Source organism: Anomaloglossus baeobatrachus, unplaced genomic scaffold, assembly GCF_048569485.1.
Source record: "Anomaloglossus baeobatrachus isolate aAnoBae1 unplaced genomic scaffold, aAnoBae1.hap1 Scaffold_2590, whole genome shotgun sequence".
Lineage (NCBI taxonomy): Eukaryota > Metazoa > Chordata > Amphibia > Anura > Aromobatidae > Anomaloglossus > Anomaloglossus baeobatrachus.
The window spans coordinates 64,835-85,945 of NW_027442141.1; the positions used below are offsets into that span (position 1 = coordinate 64,835).

General features: G+C 46.3%; 14 non-coding genes and 2 pseudogenes across 14 annotated transcripts; all 16 read left to right on the top strand.

Annotated features, from left to right (window-relative positions):
- The first annotated feature begins 1,099 nt into the window (after window positions 1-1,099).
- Window positions 1,100-1,254, top strand: LOC142263564 (U2 spliceosomal RNA; annotated as a pseudogene).
- Window positions 1,255-1,648: 394 nt separating this feature from the next.
- Window positions 1,649-1,829, top strand: LOC142263534 (U2 spliceosomal RNA; annotated as a pseudogene).
- A 1,117-nt stretch (window positions 1,830-2,946) lies between these two features.
- On the top strand, window positions 2,947-3,137 carry LOC142263610 (U2 spliceosomal RNA). Its single transcript, XR_012730632.1, has one exon. It is a non-coding gene; the product is annotated as a U2 spliceosomal RNA (small nuclear RNA).
- Window positions 3,138-4,459: 1,322 nt separating this feature from the next.
- Window positions 4,460-4,644, top strand: LOC142263549 (U2 spliceosomal RNA). The gene has a single exon (XR_012730594.1). It is a non-coding gene; the product is annotated as a U2 spliceosomal RNA (small nuclear RNA).
- A 1,117-nt stretch (window positions 4,645-5,761) lies between these two features.
- On the top strand, window positions 5,762-5,952 carry LOC142263611 (U2 spliceosomal RNA). The gene has a single exon (XR_012730633.1). It is a non-coding gene; the product is annotated as a U2 spliceosomal RNA (small nuclear RNA).
- A 1,117-nt stretch (window positions 5,953-7,069) lies between these two features.
- On the top strand, window positions 7,070-7,260 carry LOC142263612 (U2 spliceosomal RNA). Its single transcript, XR_012730634.1, has one exon. It is a non-coding gene; the product is annotated as a U2 spliceosomal RNA (small nuclear RNA).
- A 1,117-nt stretch (window positions 7,261-8,377) lies between these two features.
- Window positions 8,378-8,568, top strand: LOC142263613 (U2 spliceosomal RNA). The gene has a single exon (XR_012730635.1). It is a non-coding gene; the product is annotated as a U2 spliceosomal RNA (small nuclear RNA).
- Window positions 8,569-9,685: 1,117 nt separating this feature from the next.
- LOC142263615 (U2 spliceosomal RNA) lies at window positions 9,686-9,876 on the top strand. Its single transcript, XR_012730637.1, has one exon. It is a non-coding gene; the product is annotated as a U2 spliceosomal RNA (small nuclear RNA).
- A 1,117-nt stretch (window positions 9,877-10,993) lies between these two features.
- Window positions 10,994-11,184, top strand: LOC142263616 (U2 spliceosomal RNA). Its single transcript, XR_012730638.1, has one exon. It is a non-coding gene; the product is annotated as a U2 spliceosomal RNA (small nuclear RNA).
- A 1,117-nt stretch (window positions 11,185-12,301) lies between these two features.
- LOC142263617 (U2 spliceosomal RNA) lies at window positions 12,302-12,492 on the top strand. Its single transcript, XR_012730639.1, has one exon. It is a non-coding gene; the product is annotated as a U2 spliceosomal RNA (small nuclear RNA).
- A 1,117-nt stretch (window positions 12,493-13,609) lies between these two features.
- On the top strand, window positions 13,610-13,800 carry LOC142263619 (U2 spliceosomal RNA). Its single transcript, XR_012730640.1, has one exon. It is a non-coding gene; the product is annotated as a U2 spliceosomal RNA (small nuclear RNA).
- A 1,117-nt stretch (window positions 13,801-14,917) lies between these two features.
- Window positions 14,918-15,108, top strand: LOC142263620 (U2 spliceosomal RNA). Its single transcript, XR_012730641.1, has one exon. It is a non-coding gene; the product is annotated as a U2 spliceosomal RNA (small nuclear RNA).
- A 1,117-nt stretch (window positions 15,109-16,225) lies between these two features.
- On the top strand, window positions 16,226-16,416 carry LOC142263533 (U2 spliceosomal RNA). Its single transcript, XR_012730580.1, has one exon. It is a non-coding gene; the product is annotated as a U2 spliceosomal RNA (small nuclear RNA).
- A 1,117-nt stretch (window positions 16,417-17,533) lies between these two features.
- LOC142263459 (U2 spliceosomal RNA) lies at window positions 17,534-17,724 on the top strand. Its single transcript, XR_012730514.1, has one exon. It is a non-coding gene; the product is annotated as a U2 spliceosomal RNA (small nuclear RNA).
- Window positions 17,725-18,841: 1,117 nt separating this feature from the next.
- LOC142263460 (U2 spliceosomal RNA) lies at window positions 18,842-19,032 on the top strand. The gene has a single exon (XR_012730515.1). It is a non-coding gene; the product is annotated as a U2 spliceosomal RNA (small nuclear RNA).
- A 1,117-nt stretch (window positions 19,033-20,149) lies between these two features.
- On the top strand, window positions 20,150-20,340 carry LOC142263461 (U2 spliceosomal RNA). Its single transcript, XR_012730516.1, has one exon. It is a non-coding gene; the product is annotated as a U2 spliceosomal RNA (small nuclear RNA).
- The last annotated feature ends 771 nt before the right edge of the window (window positions 20,341-21,111 follow it).

The window sequence follows — 21,111 nt, forward strand, 5'->3', positions numbered from 1 at the left end:
AGCAGAACTCGATTCACCTGATTCATATTAGCCCGATTAGCGAATTGAAATGAATTTTTATCTAACACACTTTTTACTTGCTTTATTCATCCAAATAGCAAACTCATCACCACTCAACTTCACCAACTCTGCTATGTCCCGTGCAGTATCTTGTTGTCAGTCTAATCTAGATCATGTGTAATTGAATGGAATAGATCCCTTTTGGACAAAGTGGAGTCAGATGCTGCAGTGACCACAGGTGTGAGAGGATCTACAATTGGCATCTGGTGTTATCTCTCTGCTTCCACTCCAAATAAAGTTACCTGTTGTTACCTGAACGTCAAATACTAAGAATGGGCGGCCTATGAAAGAATTAGTACTTTCATTAAGTATACTAAACCGGCTAATTGGGAATAGACAAACTGTAAAAAGCCCTCTGAGAAAGCCCCTCTCTAACCTTTGTTAGTAAGCTTTTCTGTAGCCTGCCTGTTGATGTATTTTCGGTTTGAACAGTGCACAACATGAAGAGACGGAACACTGGCGGCTTGTCACAATGCCCCCCGATGACATCACAATAGCGCTGCTGCCTAGAAAACAAGCTGCGCAGAAGAAGTTGTTCTTTGGGTGGGAGGGTGGGCTAGTGGAAGGAGGGGGCAATCTCTTTTTTTCCCGGGTGGTAGGGGGATGACAGGAGAAGGGAAGCGGGTGGTGAGAAAGGTACAGAGGGCAGGGTTTGGGGGCTGGGAAGGAAAGGGAAAAGATTAGGGTTTGGGGATGATGAAAGGGCTTTCTACGGGTAAGGATGGCAAAGGGTGGCAGTGACGGAAAGTCAGGCAACCTGTCCTGTCCGTCTTTTTGTATCGTGAATTGGAAAGACTGCAAGGGGGAGGGGAGTTGCTTGCACCCTAAAGGAGGAGTTATTCAGATTCATTGCAGTGGGCGGCGGCTGCAAAACGCACCATTCTTCTTGTTTTTGCTCTGCAAAGCAGCCTTTTCAAGGGTTGGCTTGGGTGACAAAATGTCTTGTGTAGGCGTGGGTTTGTCTCCCTCTCGCTCTCTCTCCCTAAGATGTGTCCGGCATAGGCCAGGGTGCCACTCGAGGCCCAAACCAATTCTGGTTATCGCTTCTCGGCCTTTTGGCTAAGATCAAGTGTAGTATCTGTTCTTGATACAAGTAAAATATATCTTTGTACCGTGTTAGCCAGTAGAGATAAAAAAATTGTTTAAAAGAACAGAGAGTCCTCAGTGGTTGATACCTTTTAATGGCTAACTGAAAAGATGGTAATAATTGCAAGCTTTCGAGACTACTCAGGTCTCTTCATCAGGCATGGTATAAACACAAAATCTGAAGAGTCACGTATTTATACACAACAGGACTTAGAATAGTGCAGTAAAAAGAAAAAAAAAAAAAAAAAAAAAAAAAAAAAAAAAAAAAAAAAAAAGGAACAAGTTATATGAAACAGAAACTGTTCTGTTTCATATAACTTGTTCTTTTTTTTTTTTTTTTTTTTCTTTTTACTGCACTATTCTAAGTCCTGTTGTGTATAAATACGTGACTCTTCAGATTTTGTGTTATACCATGCCTGATGAAGAGACCTGAGTAGTCTCGAAAGCTTGCAATTATTACCATCTTTTCAGTTAGCCATTAAAAGGTATCAACCACTGAGGACTCTCTGTTCTTTTAAACAATTTTTGTATCTGTTCTTATCAGTTTAATATCTGATACGTCCCCTATCTGGGGACCATATATTAAATGGATTTTTAGAACAGGGAGATGGAAAAAGAGCTTGCTCTGTCCACTCCACGCATTGACCTGGTATTGCAGTACCTCCAGGAACGGTGCACCCCTTCTTAACCCAGTTTCCAAAAGCAGAACTCGATTCACCTGATTCATATTAGCCCGATTAGCGAATTGAAATGAATTTTTATCTAACACACTTTTTACTTGCTTTATTCATCCAAATAGCAAACTCATCACCACTCAACTTCACCAACTCTGCTATGTCCCGTGCAGTATCTTGTTGTCAGTCTAATCTAGATCATGTGTAATTGAATGGAATAGATCCCTTTTGGACAAAGTGGAGTCAGATGCTGCAGTGACCACAGGTGTGAGAGGATCTACAATTGGCATCTGGTGTTATCTCTCTGCTTCCACTCCAAATAAAGTTACCTGTTGTTACCTGAACGTCAAATACTAAGAATGGGCGGCCTATGAAAGAATTAGTACTTTCATTAAGTATACTAAACCGGCTAATTGGGAATAGACAAACTGTAAAAAGCCCTCTGAGAAAGCCCCTCTCTAACCTTTGTTAGTAAGCTTTTCTGTAGCCTGCCTGTTGATGTATTTTCGGTTTGAACAGTGCACAACATGAAGAGACGGAACACTGGCGGCTTGTCACAATGCCCCCCGATGACATCACAATAGCGCTGCTGCCTAGAAAACAAGCTGCGCAGAAGAAGTTGTTCTTTGGGTGGGAGGGTGGGCTAGTGGAAGGAGGGGGCAATCTCTTTTTTTCCCGGGTGGTAGGGGGATGACAGGAGAAGGGAAGCGGGTGGTGAGAAAGGTACAGAGGGCAGGGTTTGGGGGCTGGGAAGGAAAGGGAAAAGATTAGGGTTTGGGGATGATGAAAGGGCTTTCTACGGGTAAGGATGGCAAAGGGTGGCAGTGACGGAAAGTCAGGCAACCTGTCCTGTCCGTCTTTTTGTATCGTGAATTGGAAAGACTGCAAGGGGGAGGGGAGTTGCTTGCGCCCTAAAGGAGGAGTTATTCAGATTCATTGCAGTGGGCGGCGGCTGCAAAACGCACCATTCTTCTTGTTTTTGCTCTGCAAAGCAGCCTTTTCAAGGGTTGGCTTGGGTGACAAAATGTCTTGTGTAGGCGTGGGTTTGTCTCCCTCTCGCTCTCTCTCCCTAAGATGTGTCCGGCATAGGCCAGGGTGCCACTCGAGGCCCAAACCAATTCTGGTTATCGCTTCTCGGCCTTTTGGCTAAGATCAAGTGTAGTATCTGTTCTTATCAGTTTAATATCTGATACGTCCCCTATCTGGGGACCATATATTAAATGGATTTTTAGAACAGGGAGATGGAAAAAGAGCTTGCTCTGTCCACTCCACGCATTGACCTGGTATTGCAGTACCTCCAGGAACGGTGCACCCCTTCTTAACCCAGTTTCCAAAAGCAGAACTCGATTCACCTGATTCATATTAGCCCGATTAGCGAATTGAAATGAATTTTTATCTAACACACTTTTTACTTGCTTTATTCATCCAAATAGCAAACTCATCACCACTCAACTTCACCAACTCTGCTATGTCCCGTGCAGTATCTTGTTGTCAGTCTAATCTAGATCATGTGTAATTGAATGGAATAGATCCCTTTTGGACAAAGTGGAGTCAGATGCTGCAGTGACCACAGGTGTGAGAGGATCTACAATTGGCATCTGGTGTTATCTCTCTGCTTCCACTCCAAATAAAGTTACCTGTTGTTACCTGAACGTCAAATACTAAGAATGGGCGGCCTATGAAAGAATTAGTACTTTCATTAAGTATACTAAACCGGCTAATTGGGAATAGACAAACTGTAAAAAGCCCTCTGAGAAAGCCCCTCTCTAACCTTTGTTAGTAAGCTTTTCTGTAGCCTGCCTGTTGATGTATTTTCGGTTTGAACAGTGCACAACATGAAGAGACGGAACACTGGCGGCTTGTCACAATGCCCCCCGATGACATCACAATAGCGCTGCTGCCTAGAAAACAAGCTGCGCAGAAGAAGTTGTTCTTTGGGTGGGAGGGTGGGCTAGTGGAAGGAGGGGGCAATCTCTTTTTTTCCCGGGTGGTAGGGGGATGACAGGAGAAGGGAAGCGGGTGGTGAGAAAGGTACAGAGGGCAGGGTTTGGGGGCTGGGAAGGAAAGGGAAAAGATTAGGGTTTGGGGATGATGAAAGGGCTTTCTACGGGTAAGGATGGCAAAGGGTGGCAGTGACGGAAAGTCAGGCAACCTGTCCTGTCCGTCTTTTTGTATCGTGAATTGGAAAGACTGCAAGGGGGAGGGGAGTTGCTTGCGCCCTAAAGGAGGAGTTATTCAGATTCATTGCAGTGGGCGGCGGCTGCAAAACGCACCATTCTTCTTGTTTTTGCTCTGCAAAGCAGCCTTTTCAAGGGTTGGCTTGGGTGACAAAATGTCTTGTGTAGGCGTGGGTTTGTCTCCCTCTCGCTCTCTCTCCCTAAGATGTGTCCGGCATAGGCCAGGGTGCCACTCGAGGCCCAAACCAATTCTGGTTATCGCTTCTCGGCCTTTTGGCTAAGATCAAGTGTAGTCCCTTCATTGGGTTTGCCTTGGTCTTGGCTGGGAGGGGCCCGGGCTTGCACATCCGCTGGCCTCGGGGATTGTTGCGCCTTTTGGTGCTTACGTCCCCTTATGGCTGGTGGTTCCTGGGCTCGGGAGGCGATCACCTGCGGCACTGCGCTTTTGTGTGGTGGCCGATGACCGTTTTCTGAAATTTGCGGATGAAATCTCATCTGTTCTTATCAGTTTAATATCTGATACGTCCCCTATCTGGGGACCATATATTAAATGGATTTTTAGAACAGGGAGATGGAAAAAGAGCTTGCTCTGTCCACTCCACGCATTGACCTGGTATTGCAGTACCTCCAGGAACGGTGCACCCCTTCTTAACCCAGTTTCCAAAAGCAGAACTCGATTCACCTGATTCATATTAGCCCGATTAGCGAATTGAAATGAATTTTTATCTAACACACTTTTTACTTGCTTTATTCATCCAAATAGCAAACTCATCACCACTCAACTTCACCAACTCTGCTATGTCCCGTGCAGTATCTTGTTGTCAGTCTAATCTAGATCATGTGTAATTGAATGGAATAGATCCCTTTTGGACAAAGTGGAGTCAGATGCTGCAGTGACCACAGGTGTGAGAGGATCTACAATTGGCATCTGGTGTTATCTCTCTGCTTCCACTCCAAATAAAGTTACCTGTTGTTACGTGAACGTCAAATACTAAGAATGGGCGGCCTATGAAAGAATTAGTACTTTCATTAAGTATACTAAACCGGCTAATTGGGAATAGACAAACTGTAAAAAGCCCTCTGAGAAAGCCCCTCTCTAACCTTTGTTAGTAAGCTTTTCTGTAGCCTGCCTGTTGATGTATTTTCGGTTTGAACAGTGCACAACATGAAGAGACGGAACACTGGCGGCTTGTCACAATGCCCCCCGATGACATCACAATAGCGCTGCTGCCTAGAAAACAAGCTGCGCAGAAGAAGTTGTTCTTTGGGTGGGAGGGTGGGCTAGTGGAAGGAGGGGGCAATCTCTTTTTTTCCCGGGTGGTAGGGGGATGACAGGAGAAGGGAAGCGGGTGGTGAGAAAGGTACAGAGGGCAGGGTTTGGGGGCTGGGAAGGAAAGGGAAAAGATTAGGGTTTGGGGATGATGAAAGGGCTTTCTACGGGTAAGGATGGCAAAGGGTGGCAGTGACGGAAAGTCAGGCAACCTGTCCTGTCCGTCTTTTTGTATCGTGAATTGGAAAGACTGCAAGGGGGAGGGGAGTTGCTTGCGCCCTAAAGGAGGAGTTATTCAGATTCATTGCAGTGGGCGGCGGCTGCAAAACGCACCATTCTTCTTGTTTTTGCTCTGCAAAGCAGCCTTTTCAAGGGTTGGCTTGGGTGACAAAATGTCTTGTGTAGGCGTGGGTTTGTCTCCCTCTCGCTCTCTCTCCCTAAGATGTGTCCGGCATAGGCCAGGGTGCCACTCGAGGCCCAAACCAATTCTGGTTATCGCTTCTCGGCCTTTTGGCTAAGATCAAGTGTAGTATCTGTTCTTATCAGTTTAATATCTGATACGTCCCCTATCTGGGGACCATATATTAAATGGATTTTTAGAACAGGGAGATGGAAAAAGAGCTTGCTCTGTCCACTCCACGCATTGACCTGGTATTGCAGTACCTCCAGGAACGGTGCACCCCTTCTTAACCCAGTTTCCAAAAGCAGAACTCGATTCACCTGATTCATATTAGCCCGATTAGCGAATTGAAATGAATTTTTATCTAACACACTTTTTACTTGCTTTATTCATCCAAATAGCAAACTCATCACCACTCAACTTCACCAACTCTGCTATGTCCCGTGCAGTATCTTGTTGTCAGTCTAATCTAGATCATGTGTAATTGAATGGAATAGATCCCTTTTGGACAAAGTGGAGTCAGATGCTGCAGTGACCACAGGTGTGAGAGGATCTACAATTGGCATCTGGTGTTATCTCTCTGCTTCCACTCCAAATAAAGTTACCTGTTGTTACCTGAACGTCAAATACTAAGAATGGGCGGCCTATGAAAGAATTAGTACTTTCATTAAGTATACTAAACCGGCTAATTGGGAATAGACAAACTGTAAAAAGCCCTCTGAGAAAGCCCCTCTCTAACCTTTGTTAGTAAGCTTTTCTGTAGCCTGCCTGTTGATGTATTTTCGGTTTGAACAGTGCACAACATGAAGAGACGGAACACTGGCGGCTTGTCACAATGCCCCCCGATGACATCACAATAGCGCTGCTGCCTAGAAAACAAGCTGCGCAGAAGAAGTTGTTCTTTGGGTGGGAGGGTGGGCTAGTGGAAGGAGGGGGCAATCTCTTTTTTTCCCGGGTGGTAGGGGGATGACAGGAGAAGGGAAGCGGGTGGTGAGAAAGGTACAGAGGGCAGGGTTTGGGGGCTGGGAAGGAAAGGGAAAAGATTAGGGTTTGGGGATGATGAAAGGGCTTTCTACGGGTAAGGATGGCAAAGGGTGGCAGTGACGGAAAGTCAGGCAACCTGTCCTGTCCGTCTTTTTGTATCGTGAATTGGAAAGACTGCAAGGGGGAGGGGAGTTGCTTGCGCCCTAAAGGAGGAGTTATTCAGATTCATTGCAGTGGGCGGCGGCTGCAAAACGCACCATTCTTCTTGTTTTTGCTCTGCAAAGCAGCCTTTTCAAGGGTTGGCTTGGGTGACAAAATGTCTTGTGTAGGCGTGGGTTTGTCTCCCTCTCGCTCTCTCTCCCTAAGATGTGTCCGGCATAGGCCAGGGTGCCACTCGAGGCCCAAACCAATTCTGGTTATCGCTTCTCGGCCTTTTGGCTAAGATCAAGTGTAGTATCTGTTCTTATCAGTTTAATATCTGATACGTCCCCTATCTGGGGACCATATATTAAATGGATTTTTAGAACAGGGAGATGGAAAAAGAGCTTGCTCTGTCCACTCCACGCATTGACCTGGTATTGCAGTACCTCCAGGAACGGTGCACCCCTTCTTAACCCAGTTTCCAAAAGCAGAACTCGATTCACCTGATTCATATTAGCCCGATTAGCGAATTGAAATGAATTTTTATCTAACACACTTTTTACTTGCTTTATTCATCCAAATAGCAAACTCATCACCACTCAACTTCACCAACTCTGCTATGTCCCGTGCAGTATCTTGTTGTCAGTCTAATCTAGATCATGTGTAATTGAATGGAATAGATCCCTTTTGGACAAAGTGGAGTCAGATGCTGCAGTGACCACAGGCGTGAGAGGATCTACAATTGGCATCTGGTGTTATCTCTCTGCTTCCACTCCAAATAAAGTTACCTGTTGTTACCTGAACGTCAAATACTAAGAATGGGCGGCCTATGAAAGAATTAGTACTTTCATTAAGTATACTAAACCGGCTAATTGGGAATAGACAAACTGTAAAAAGCCCTCTGAGAAAGCCCCTCTCTAACCTTTGTTAGTAAGCTTTTCTGTAGCCTGCCTGTTGATGTATTTTCGGTTTGAACAGTGCACAACATGAAGAGACGGAACACTGGCGGCTTGTCACAATGCCCCCCGATGACATCACAATAGCGCTGCTGCCTAGAAAACAAGCTGCGCAGAAGAAGTTGTTCTTTGGGTGGGAGGGTGGGCTAGTGGAAGGAGGGGGCAATCTCTTTTTTTCCCGGGTGGTAGGGGGATGACAGGAGAAGGGAAGCGGGTGGTGAGAAAGGTACAGAGGGCAGGGTTTGGGGGCTGGGAAGGAAAGGGAAAAGATTAGGGTTTGGGGATGATGAAAGGGCTTTCTACGGGTAAGGATGGCAAAGGGTGGCAGTGACGGAAAGTCAGGCAACCTGTCCTGTCCGTCTTTTTGTATCGTGAATTGGAAAGACTGCAAGGGGGAGGGGAGTTGCTTGCGCCCTAAAGGAGGAGTTATTCAGATTCATTGCAGTGGGCGGCGGCTGCAAAACGCACCATTCTTCTTGTTTTTGCTCTGCAAAGCAGCCTTTTCAAGGGTTGGCTTGGGTGACAAAATGTCTTGTGTAGGCGTGGGTTTGTCTCCCTCTCGCTCTCTCTCCCTAAGATGTGTCTGGCATAGGCCAGGGTGCCACTCGAGGCCCAAACCAATTCTGGTTATCGCTTCTCGGCCTTTTGGCTAAGATCAAGTGTAGTATCTGTTCTTATCAGTTTAATATCTGATACGTCCCCTATCTGGGGACCATATATTAAATGGATTTTTAGAACAGGGAGATGGAAAAAGAGCTTGCTCTGTCCACTCCACGCATTGACCTGGTATTGCAGTACCTCCAGGAACGGTGCACCCCTTCTTAACCCAGTTTCCAAAAGCAGAACTCGATTCACCTGATTCATATTAGCCCGATTAGCGAATTGAAATGAATTTTTATCTAACACACTTTTTACTTGCTTTATTCATCCAAATAGCAAACTCATCACCACTCAACTTCACCAACTCTGCTATGTCCCGTGCAGTATCTTGTTGTCAGTCTAATCTAGATCATGTGTAATTGAATGGAATAGATCCCTTTTGGACAAAGTGGAGTCAGATGCTGCAGTGACCACAGGTGTGAGAGGATCTACAATTGGCATCTGGTGTTATCTCTCTGCTTCCACTCCAAATAAAGTTACCTGTTGTTACCTGAACGTCAAATACTAAGAATGGGCGGCCTATGAAAGAATTAGTACTTTCATTAAGTATACTAAACCGGCTAATTGGGAATAGACAAACTGTAAAAAGCCCTCTGAGAAAGCCCCTCTCTAACCTTTGTTAGTAAGCTTTTCTGTAGCCTGCCTGTTGATGTATTTTCGGTTTGAACAGTGCACAACATGAAGAGACGGAACACTGGCGGCTTGTCACAATGCCCCCCGATGACATCACAATAGCGCTGCTGCCTAGAAAACAAGCTGCGCAGAAGAAGTTGTTCTTTGGGTGGGAGGGTGGGCTAGTGGAAGGAGGGGGCAATCTCTTTTTTTCCCGGGTGGTAGGGGGATGACAGGAGAAGGGAAGCGGGTGGTGAGAAAGGTACAGAGGGCAGGGTTTGGGGGCTGGGAAGGAAAGGGAAAAGATTAGGGTTTGGGGATGATGAAAGGGCTTTCTACGGGTAAGGATGGCAAAGGGTGGCAGTGACGGAAAGTCAGGCAACCTGTCCTGTCCGTCTTTTTGTATCGTGAATTGGAAAGACTGCAAGGGGGAGGGGAGTTGCTTGCGCCCTAAAGGAGGAGTTATTCAGATTCATTGCAGTGGGCGGCGGCTGCAAAACGCACCATTCTTCTTGTTTTTGCTCTGCAAAGCAGCCTTTTCAAGGGTTGGCTTGGGTGACAAAATGTCTTGTGTAGGCGTGGGTTTGTCTCCCTCTCGCTCTCTCTCCCTAAGATGTGTCCGGCATAGGCCAGGGTGCCACTCGAGGCCCAAACCAATTCTGGTTATCGCTTCTCGGCCTTTTGGCTAAGATCAAGTGTAGTATCTGTTCTTATCAGTTTAATATCTGATACGTCCCCTATCTGGGGACCATATATTAAATGGATTTTTAGAACAGGGAGATGGAAAAAGAGCTTGCTCTGTCCACTCCACGCATTGACCTGGTATTGCAGTACCTCCAGGAACGGTGCACCCCTTCTTAACCCAGTTTCCAAAAGCAGAACTCGATTCACCTGATTCATATTAGCCCGATTAGCGAATTGAAATGAATTTTTATCTAACACACTTTTTACTTGCTTTATTCATCCAAATAGCAAACTCATCACCACTCAACTTCACCAACTCTGCTATGTCCCGTGCAGTATCTTGTTGTCAGTCTAATCTAGATCATGTGTAATTGAATGGAATAGATCCCTTTTGGACAAAGTGGAGTCAGATGCTGCAGTGACCACAGGTGTGAGAGGATCTACAATTGGCATCTGGTGTTATCTCTCTGCTTCCACTCCAAATAAAGTTACCTGTTGTTACCTGAACGTCAAATACTAAGAATGGGCGGCCTATGAAAGAATTAGTACTTTCATTAAGTATACTAAACCGGCTAATTGGGAATAGACAAACTGTAAAAAGCCCTCTGAGAAAGCCCCTCTCTAACCTTTGTTAGTAAGCTTTTCTGTAGCCTGCCTGTTGATGTATTTTCGGTTTGAACAGTGCACAACATGAAGAGACGGAACACTGGCGGCTTGTCACAATGCCCCCCGATGACATCACAATAGCGCTGCTGCCTAGAAAACAAGCTGCGCAGAAGAAGTTGTTCTTTGGGTGGGAGGGTGGGCTAGTGGAAGGAGGGGGCAATCTCTTTTTTTCCCGGGTGGTAGGGGGATGACAGGAGAAGGGAAGCGGGTGGTGAGAAAGGTACAGAGGGCAGGGTTTGGGGGCTGGGAAGGAAAGGGAAAAGATTAGGGTTTGGGGATGATGAAAGGGCTTTCTACGGGTAAGGATGGCAAAGGGTGGCAGTGACGGAAAGTCAGGCAACCTGTCCTGTCCGTCTTTTTGTATCGTGAATTGGAAAGACTGCAAGGGGGAGGGGAGTTGCTTGCGCCCTAAAGGAGGAGTTATTCAGATTCATTGCAGTGGGCGGCGGCTGCAAAACGCACCATTCTTCTTGTTTTTGCTCTGCAAAGCAGCCTTTTCAAGGGTTGGCTTGGGTGACAAAATGTCTTGTGTAGGCGTGGGTTTGTCTCCCTCTCGCTCTCTCTCCCTAAGATGTGTCCGGCATAGGCCAGGGTGCCACTCGAGGCCCAAACCAATTCTGGTTATCGCTTCTCGGCCTTTTGGCTAAGATCAAGTGTAGTATCTGTTCTTATCAGTTTAATATCTGATACGTCCCCTATCTGGGGACCATATATTAAATGGATTTTTAGAACAGGGAGATGGAAAAAGAGCTTGCTCTGTCCACTCCACGCATTGACCTGGTATTGCAGTACCTCCAGGAACGGTGCACCCCTTCTTAACCCAGTTTCCAAAAGCAGAACTCGATTCACCTGATTCATATTAGCCCGATTAGCGAATTGAAATGAATTTTTATCTAACACACTTTTTACTTGCTTTATTCATCCAAATAGCAAACTCATCACCACTCAACTTCACCAACTCTGCTATGTCCCGTGCAGTATCTTGTTGTCAGTCTAATCTAGATCATGTGTAATTGAATGGAATAGATCCCTTTTGGACAAAGTGGAGTCAGATGCTGCAGTGACCACAGGTGTGAGAGGATCTACAATTGGCATCTGGTGTTATCTCTCTGCTTCCACTCCAAATAAAGTTACCTGTTGTTACCTGAACGTCAAATACTAAGAATGGGCGGCCTATGAAAGAATTAGTACTTTCATTAAGTATACTAAACCGGCTAATTGGGAATAGACAAACTGTAAAAAGCCCTCTGAGAAAGCCCCTCTCTAACCTTTGTTAGTAAGCTTTTCTGTAGCCTGCCTGTTGATGTATTTTCGGTTTGAACAGTGCACAACATGAAGAGACGGAACACTGGCGGCTTGTCACAATGCCCCCCGATGACATCACAATAGCGCTGCTGCCTAGAAAACAAGCTGCGCAGAAGAAGTTGTTCTTTGGGTGGGAGGGTGGGCTAGTGGAAGGAGGGGGCAATCTCTTTTTTTCCCGGGTGGTAGGGGGATGACAGGAGAAGGGAAGCGGGTGGTGAGAAAGGTACAGAGGGCAGGGTTTGGGGGCTGGGAAGGAAAGGGAAAAGATTAGGGTTTGGGGATGATGAAAGGGCTTTCTACGGGTAAGGATGGCAAAGGGTGGCAGTGACGGAAAGTCAGGCAACCTGTCCTGTCCGTCTTTTTGTATCGTGAATTGGAAAGACTGCAAGGGGGAGGGGAGTTGCTTGCGCCCTAAAGGAGGAGTTATTCAGATTCATTGCAGTGGGCGGCGGCTGCAAAACGCACCATTCTTCTTGTTTTTGCTCTGCAAAGCAGCCTTTTCAAGGGTTGGCTTGGGTGACAAAATGTCTTGTGTAGGCGTGGGTTTGTCTCCCTCTCGCTCTCTCTCCCTAAGATGTGTCCGGCATAGGCCAGGGTGCCACTCGAGGCCCAAACCAATTCTGGTTATCGCTTCTCGGCCTTTTGGCTAAGATCAAGTGTAGTATCTGTTCTTATCAGTTTAATATCTGATACGTCCCCTATCTGGGGACCATATATTAAATGGATTTTTAGAACAGGGAGATGGAAAAAGAGCTTGCTCTGTCCACTCCACGCATTGACCTGGTATTGCAGTACCTCCAGGAACGGTGCACCCCTTCTTAACCCAGTTTCCAAAAGCAGAACTCGATTCACCTGATTCATATTAGCCCGATTAGCGAATTGAAATGAATTTTTATCTAACACACTTTTTAGAAGCTTTATTCATCCAAATAGCAAACTCATCACCACTCAACTTCACCAACTCTGCTATGTCCCGTGCAGTATCTTGTTGTCAGTCTAATCTAGATCATGTGTAATTGAATGGAATAGATCCCTTTTGGACAAAGTGGAGTCAGATGCTGCAGTGACCACAGGTGTGAGAGGATCTACAATTGGCATCTGGTGTTATCTCTCTGCTTCCACTCCAAATAAAGTTACCTGTTGTTACCTGAACGTCAAATACTAAGAATGGGCGGCCTATGAAAGAATTAGTACTTTCATTAAGTATACTAAACCGGCTAATTGGGAATAGACAAACTGTAAAAAGCCCTCTGAGAAAGCCCCTCTCTAACCTTTGTTAGTAAGCTTTTCTGTAGCCTGCCTGTTGATGTATTTTCGGTTTGAACAGTGCACAACATGAAGAGACGGAACACTGGCGGCTTGTCACAATGCCCCCCGATGACATCACAATAGCGCTGCTGCCTAGAAAACAAGCTGCGCAGAAGAAGTTGTTCTTTGGGTGGGAGGGTGGGCTAGTGGAAGGAGGGGGCAATCTCTTTTTTTCCCGGGTGGTAGGGGGATGACAGGAGAAGGGAAGCGGGTGGTGAGAAAGGTACAGAGGGCAGGGTTTGGGGGCTGGGAAGGAAAGGGAAAAGATTAGGGTTTGGGGATGATGAAAGGGCTTTCTACGGGTAAGGATGGCAAAGGGTGGCAGTGACGGAAAGTCAGGCAACCTGTCCTGTCCGTCTTTTTGTATCGTGAATTGGAAAGACTGCAAGGGGGAGGGGAGTTGCTTGCGCCCTAAAGGAGGAGTTATTCAGATTCATTGCAGTGGGCGGCGGCTGCAAAACGCACCATTCTTCTTGTTTTTGCTCTGCAAAGCAGCCTTTTCAAGGGTTGGCTTGGGTGACAAAATGTCTTGTGTAGGCGTGGGTTTGTCTCCCTCTCGCTCTCTCTCCCTAAGATGTGTCCGGCATAGGCCAGGGTGCCACTCGAGGCCCAAACCAATTCTGGTTATCGCTTCTCGGCCTTTTGGCTAAGATCAAGTGTAGTATCTGTTCTTATCAGTTTAATATCTGATACGTCCCCTATCTGGGGACCATATATTAAATGGATTTTTAGAACAGGGAGATGGAAAAAGAGCTTGCTCTGTCCACTCCACGCATTGACCTGGTATTGCAGTACCTCCAGGAACGGTGCACCCCTTCTTAACCCAGTTTCCAAAAGCAGAACTCGATTCACCTGATTCATATTAGCCCGATTAGCGAATTGAAATGAATTTTTATCTAACACACTTTTTACTTGCTTTATTCATCCAAATAGCAAACTCATCACCACTCAACTTCACCAACTCTGCTATGTCCCGTGCAGTATCTTGTTGTCAGTCTAATCTAGATCATGTGTAATTGAATGGAATAGATCCCTTTTGGACAAAGTGGAGTCAGATGCTGCAGTGACCACAGGTGTGAGAGGATCTACAATTGGCATCTGGTGTTATCTCTCTGCTTCCACTCCAAATAAAGTTACCTGTTGTTACCTGAACGTCAAATACTAAGAATGGGCGGCCTATGAAAGAATTAGTACTTTCATTAAGTATACTAAACCGGCTAATTGGGAATAGACAAACTGTAAAAAGCCCTCTGAGAAAGCCCCTCTCTAACCTTTGTTAGTAAGCTTTTCTGTAGCCTGCCTGTTGATGTATTTTCGGTTTGAACAGTGCACAACATGAAGAGACGGAACACTGGCGGCTTGTCACAATGCCCCCCGATGACATCACAATAGCGCTGCTGCCTAGAAAACAAGCTGCGCAGAAGAAGTTGTTCTTTGGGTGGGAGGGTGGGCTAGTGGAAGGAGGGGGCAATCTCTTTTTTTCCCGGGTGGTAGGGGGATGACAGGAGAAGGGAAGCGGGTGGTGAGAAAGGTACAGAGGGCAGGGTTTGGGGGCTGGGAAGGAAAGGGAAAAGATTAGGGTTTGGGGATGATGAAAGGGCTTTCTACGGGTAAGGATGGCAAAGGGTGGCAGTGACGGAAAGTCAGGCAACCTGTCCTGTCCGTCTTTTTGTATCGTGAATTGGAAAGACTGCAAGGGGGAGGGGAGTTGCTTGCGCCCTAAAGGAGGAGTTATTCAGATTCATTGCAGTGGGCGGCGGCTGCAAAACGCACCATTCTTCTTGTTTTTGCTCTGCAAAGCAGCCTTTTCAAGGGTTGGCTTGGGTGACAAAATGTCTTGTGTAGGCGTGGGTTTGTCTCCCTCTCGCTCTCTCTCCCTAAGATGTGTCCGGCATAGGCCAGGGTGCCACTCGAGGCCCAAACCAATTCTGGTTATCGCTTCTCGGCCTTTTGGCTAAGATCAAGTGTAGTATCTGTTCTTATCAGTTTAATATCTGATACGTCCCCTATCTGGGGACCATATATTAAATGGATTTTTAGAACAGGGAGATGGAAAAAGAGCTTGCTCTGTCCACTCCACGCATTGACCTGGTATTGCAGTACCTCCAGGAACGGTGCACCCCTTCTTAACCCAGTTTCCAAAAGCAGAACTCGATTCACCTGATTCATATTAGCCCGATTAGCGAATTGAAATGAATTTTTATCTAACACACTTTTTACTTGCTTTATTCATCCAAATAGCAAACTCATCACCACTCAACTTCACCAACTCTGCTATGTCCCGTGCAGTATCTTGTTGTCAGTCTAATCTAGATCATGTGTAATTGAATGGAATAGATCCCTTTTGGACAAAGTGGAGTCAGATGCTGCAGTGACCACAGGTGTGAGAGGATCTACAATTGGCATCTGGTGTTATCTCTCTGCTTCCACTCCAAATAAAGTTACCTGTTGTTACCTGAACGTCAAATACTAAGAATGGGCGGCCTATGAAAGAATTAGTACTTTCATTAAGTATACTAAACCGGCTAATTGGGAATAGACAAACTGTAAAAAGCCCTCTGAGAAAGCCCCTCTCTAACCTTTGTTAGTAAGCTTTTCTGTAGCCTGCCTGTTGATGTATTTTCGGTTTGAACAGTGCACAACATGAAGAGACGGAACACTGGCGGCTTGTCACAATGCCCCCCGATGACATCACAATAGCGCTGCTGCCTAGAAAACAAGCTGCGCAGAAGAAGTTGTTCTTTGGGTGGGAGGGTGGGCTAGTGGAAGGAGGGGGCAATCTCTTTTTTTCCCGGGTGGTAGGGGGATGACAGGAGAAGGGAAGCGGGTGGTGAGAAAGGTACAGAGGGCAGGGTTTGGGGGCTGGGAAGGAAAGGGAAAAGATTAGGGTTTGGGGATGATGAAAGGGCTTTCTACGGGTAAGGATGGCAAAGGGTGGCAGTGACGGAAAGTCAGGCAACCTGTCCTGTCCGTCTTTTTGTATCGTGAATTGGAAAGACTGCAAGGGGGAGGGGAGTTGCTTGCGCCCTAAAGGAGGAGTTATTCAGATTCATTGCAGTGGGCGGCGGCTGCAAAACGCACCATTCTTCTTGTTTTTGCTCTGCAAAGCAGCCTTTTCAAGGGTTGGCTTGGGTGACAAAATGTCTTGTGTAGGCGTGGGTTTGTCTCCCTCTCGCTCTCTCTCCCTAAGATGTGTCCGGCATAGGCCAGGGTGCCACTCGAGGCCCAAACCAATTCTGGTTATCGCTTCTCGGCCTTTTGGCTAAGATCAAGTGTAGTATCTGTTCTTATCAGTTTAATATCTGATACATCCCCTATCTGGGGACCATATATTAAATGGATTTTTAGAACAGGGAGATGGAAAAAGAGCTTGGTCTGTCCACTCCACGCATTGACCTGGTATTGCAGTACCTCCAGGAACGGTGCACCCCTTCTTAACCCAGTTTCCAAAAGCAGAACTCGATTCACCTGATTCATATTAGCCCGATTAGCGAATTGAAATGAATTTTTATCTAACACACTTTTTACTTGCTTTATTCATCCAAATAGCAAACTCATCACCACTCAACTTCACCAACTCTGCTATGTCCCGTGCAGTATCTTGTTGTCAGTCTAATCTAGATCATGTGTAATTGAATGGAATAGATCCCTTTTGGACAAAGTGGAGTCAGATGCTGCAGTGACCACAGGTGTGAGAGGATCTACAATTGGCATCTGGTGTTATCTCTCTGCTTCCACTCCAAATAAAGTTACCTGTTGTTACCTGAACGTCAAATACTAAGAATGGGCGGCCTATGAAAGAATTAGTACTTTCATTAAGTATACTAAACCGGCTAATTGGGAATAGACAAACTGTAAAAAGCCCTCTGAGAAAGCCCCTCTCTAACCTTTGTTAGTAAGCTTTTCTGTAGCCTGCCTGTTGATGTATTTTCGGTTTGAACAGTGCACAACATGAAGAGACGGAACACTGGCGGCTTGTCACAATGCCCCCCGATGACATCACAATAGCGCTGCTGCCTAGAAAACAAGCTGCGCAGAAGAAGTTGTTCTTTGGGTGGGAGGGTGGGCTAGTGGAAGGAGGGGGCAATCTCTTTTTTTCCCGGGTGGTAGGGGGATGACAGGAGAAGGGAAGCGGGTGGTGAGAAAGGTACAGAGGGCAGGGTTTGGGGGCTGGGAAGGAAAGGGAAAAGATTAGGGTTTGGGGATGATGAAAGGGCTTTCTACGGGTAAGGATGGCAAAGGGTGGCAGTGACGGAAAGTCAGGCAACCTGTCCTGTCCGTCTTTTTGTATCGTGAATTGGAAAGACTGCAAGGGGGAGGGGAGTTGCTTGCGCCCTAAAGGAGGAGTTATTCAGATTCATTGCAGTGGGCGGCGGCTGCAAAACGCACCATTCTTCTTGTTTTTGCTCTGCAAAGCAGCCTTTTCAAGGGTTGGCTTGGGTGACAAAATGTCTTGTGTAGGCGTGGGTTTGTCTCCCTCTCGCTCTCTCTCCCTAAGATGTGTCCGGCATAGGCCAGGGTGCCACTCGAGGCCCAAACCAATTCTGGTTATCGCTTCTCGGCCTTTTGGCTAAGATCAAGTGTAGTATCTGTTCTTATCAGTTTAATATCTGATACGTCCCCTATCTGGGGACCATATATTAAATGGATTTTTAGAACAGGGAGATGGAAAAAGAGCTTGCTCTGTCCACTCCACGCATTGACCTGGTATTGCAGTACCTCCAGGAACGGTGCACCCCTTCTTAACCCAGTTTCCAAAAGCAGAACTCGATTCACCTGATTCATATTAGCCCGATTAGCGAATTGAAATGAATTTTTATCTAACACACTTTTTACTTGCTTTATTCATCCAAATAGCAAACTCATCACCACTCAACTTCACCAACTCTGCTATGTCCCGTGCAGTATCTTGTTGTCAGTCTAATCTAGATCATGTGTAATTGAATGGAATAGATCCCTTTTGGACAAAGTGGAGTCAGATGCTGCAGTGACCACAGGTGTGAGAGGATCTACAATTGGCATCTGGTGTTATCTCTCTGCTTCCACTCCAAATAAAGTTACCTGTTGTTACCTGAACGTCAAATACTAAGAATGGGCGGCCTATGAAAGAATTAGTACTTTCATTAAGTATACTAAACCGGCTAATTGGGAATAGACAAACTGTAAAAAGCCCTCTGAGAAAGCCCCTCTCTAACCTTTGTTAGTAAGCTTTTCTGTAGCCTGCCTGTTGATGTATTTTCGGTTTGAACAGTGCACAACATGAAGAGACGGAACACTGGCGGCTTGTCACAATGCCCCCCGATGACATCACAATAGCGCTGCTGCCTAGAAAACAAGCTGCGCAGAAGAAGTTGTTCTTTGGGTGGGAGGGTGGGCTAGTGGAAGGAGGGGGCAATCTCTTTTTTTCCCGGGTGGTAGGGGGATGACAGGAGAAGGGAAGCGGGTGGTGAGAAAGGTACAGAGGGCAGGGTTTGGGGGCTGGGAAGGAAAGGGAAAAGATTAGGGTTTGGGGATGATGAAAGGGCTTTCTACGGGTAAGGATGGCAAAGGGTGGCAGTGACGGAAAGTCAGGCAACCTGTCCTGTCCGTCTTTTTGTATCGTGAATTGGAAAGACTGCAAGGGGGAGGGGAGTTGCTTGCGCCCTAAAGGAGGAGTTATTCAGATTCATTGCAGTGGGCGGCGGCTGCAAAACGCACCATTCTTCTTGTTTTTGCTCTGCAAAGCAGCCTTTTCAAGGGTTGGCTTGGGTGACAAAATGTCTTGTGTAGGCGTGGGTTTGTCTCCCTCTCGCTCTCTCTCCCTAAGATGTGTCCGGCATAGGCCAGGGTGCCACTCGAGGCCCAAACCAATTCTGGTTATCGCTTCTCGGCCTTTTGGCTAAGATCAAGTGTAGTATCTGTTCTTATCAGTTTAATATCTGATACGTCCCCTATCTGGGGACCATATATTAAATGGATTTTTAGAACAGGGAGATGGAAAAAGAGCTTGCTCTGTCCACTCCACGCATTGACCTGGTATTGCAGTACCTCCAGGAACGGTGCACCCCTTCTTAACCCAGTTTCCAAAAGCAGAACTCGATTCACCTGATTCATATTAGCCCGATTAGCGAATTGAAATTAATTTTTATCTAACACACTTTTTACTTGCTTTATTCATCCAAATAGCAAACTCATCACCACTCAACTTCACCAACTCTGCTATGTCCCGTGCAGTATCTTGTTGTCAGTCTAATCTAGATCATGTGTAATTGAATGGAATAGATCCCTTTTGGACAAAGTGGAGTCAGATGCTGCAGTGACCACAGGTGTGAGAGGATCTACAATTGGCATCTGGTGTTATCTCTCTGCTTCCACTCCAAATAAAGTTACCTGTTGTTACCTGAACGTCAAATACTAAGAATGGGCGGCCTATGAAAGAATTAGTACTTTCATTAAGTATACTAAACCGGCTAATTGGGAATAGACAAACTGTAAAAAGCCCTCTGAGAAAGCCCCTCTCTAACCTTTGTTAGTAAGCTTTTCTGTAGCCTGCCTGTTGATGTATTTTCGGTTTGAACAGTGCACAACATGAAGAGACGGAACACTGGCGGCTTGTCACAATGCCCCCCGATGACATCACAATAGCGCTGCTGCCTAGAAAACAAGCTGCGCAGAAGAAGTTGTTCTTTGGGTGGGAGGGTGGGCTAGTGGAAGGAGGGGGCAATCTCTTTTTTTCCCGGGTGGTAGGGGGATGACAGGAGAAGGGAAGCGGGTGGTGAGAAAGGTACAGAGGGCAGGGTTTGGGGGCTGGGAAGGAAAGGGAAAAGATTAGGGTTTGGGGATGATGAAAGGGCTTTCTACGGGTAAGGATGGCAAAGGGTGGCAGTGACGGAAAGTCAGGCAACCTGTCCTGTCCGTCTTTTTGTATCGTGAATTGGAAAGACTGCAAGGGGGAGGGGAGTTGCTTGCGCCCTAAAGGAGGAGTTATTCAGATTCATTGCAGTGGGCGGCGGCTGCAAAACGCACCATTCTTCTTGTTTTTGCTCTGCAAAGCAGCCTTTTCAAGGGTTGGCTTGGGTGACAAAATGTCTTGTGTAGGCGTGGGTTTGTCTCCCTCTCGCTCTCTCTCCCTAAGATGTGTCCGGCATAGGCCAGGGTGCCACTCGAGGCCCAAACCAATTCTGGTTATCGCTTCTCGGCCTTTTGGCTAAGATCAAGTGTAGTATCTGTTCTTATCAGTTTAATATCTGATACGTCCCCTATCTGGGGACCATATATTAAATGGATTTTTAGAACAGGGAGATGGAAAAAGAGCTTGCTCTGTCCACTCCACGCATTGACCTGGTATTGCAGTACCTCCAGGAACGGTGCACCCCTTCTTAACCCAGTTTCCAAAAGCAGAACTCGATTCACCTGATTCATATTAGCCCGATTAGCGAATTGAAATGAATTTTTATCTAACACACTTTTTACTTGCTTTATTCATCCAAATAGCAAACTCATCACCACTCAACTTCACCAACTCTGCTATGTCCCGTGCAGTATCTTGTTGTCAGTCTAATCTAGATCATGTGTAATTGAATGGAATAGATCCCTTTTGGACAAAGTGGAGTCAGATGCTGCAGTGACCACAGGTGTGAGAGGATCTACAATTGGCATCTGGTGTTATCTCTCTGCTTCCACTCCAAATAAAGTTACCTGTTGTTACCTGAACGTCAAATACTAAGAATGGGCGGCCTATGAAAGAATTAGTACTTTCATTAAGTATACTAAACCGGCTAATTGGGAATAGACAAACTGTAAAAAGCCCTCTGAGAAAGCCCCTCTCTAACCTTTGTTAGTAAGCTTTTCTGTAGCCTGCCTGTTGATGTATTTTCGGTTTGAACAGTGCACAACATGAAGAGACGGAACACTGGCGGCTTGTCACAATGCCCCCCGATGACATCACAATAGCGCTGCTGCCTAGAAAACAAGCTGCGCAGAAGAAGTTGTTCTTTGGGTGGGAGGGTGGGCTAGTGGAAGGAGGGGGCAATCTCTTTTTTTCCCGGGTGGTAGGGGGATGACAGGAGAAGGGAAGCGGGTGGTGAGAAAGGTACAGAGGGCAGGGTTTGGGGGCTGGGAAGGAAAGGGAAAAGATTAGGGTTTGGGG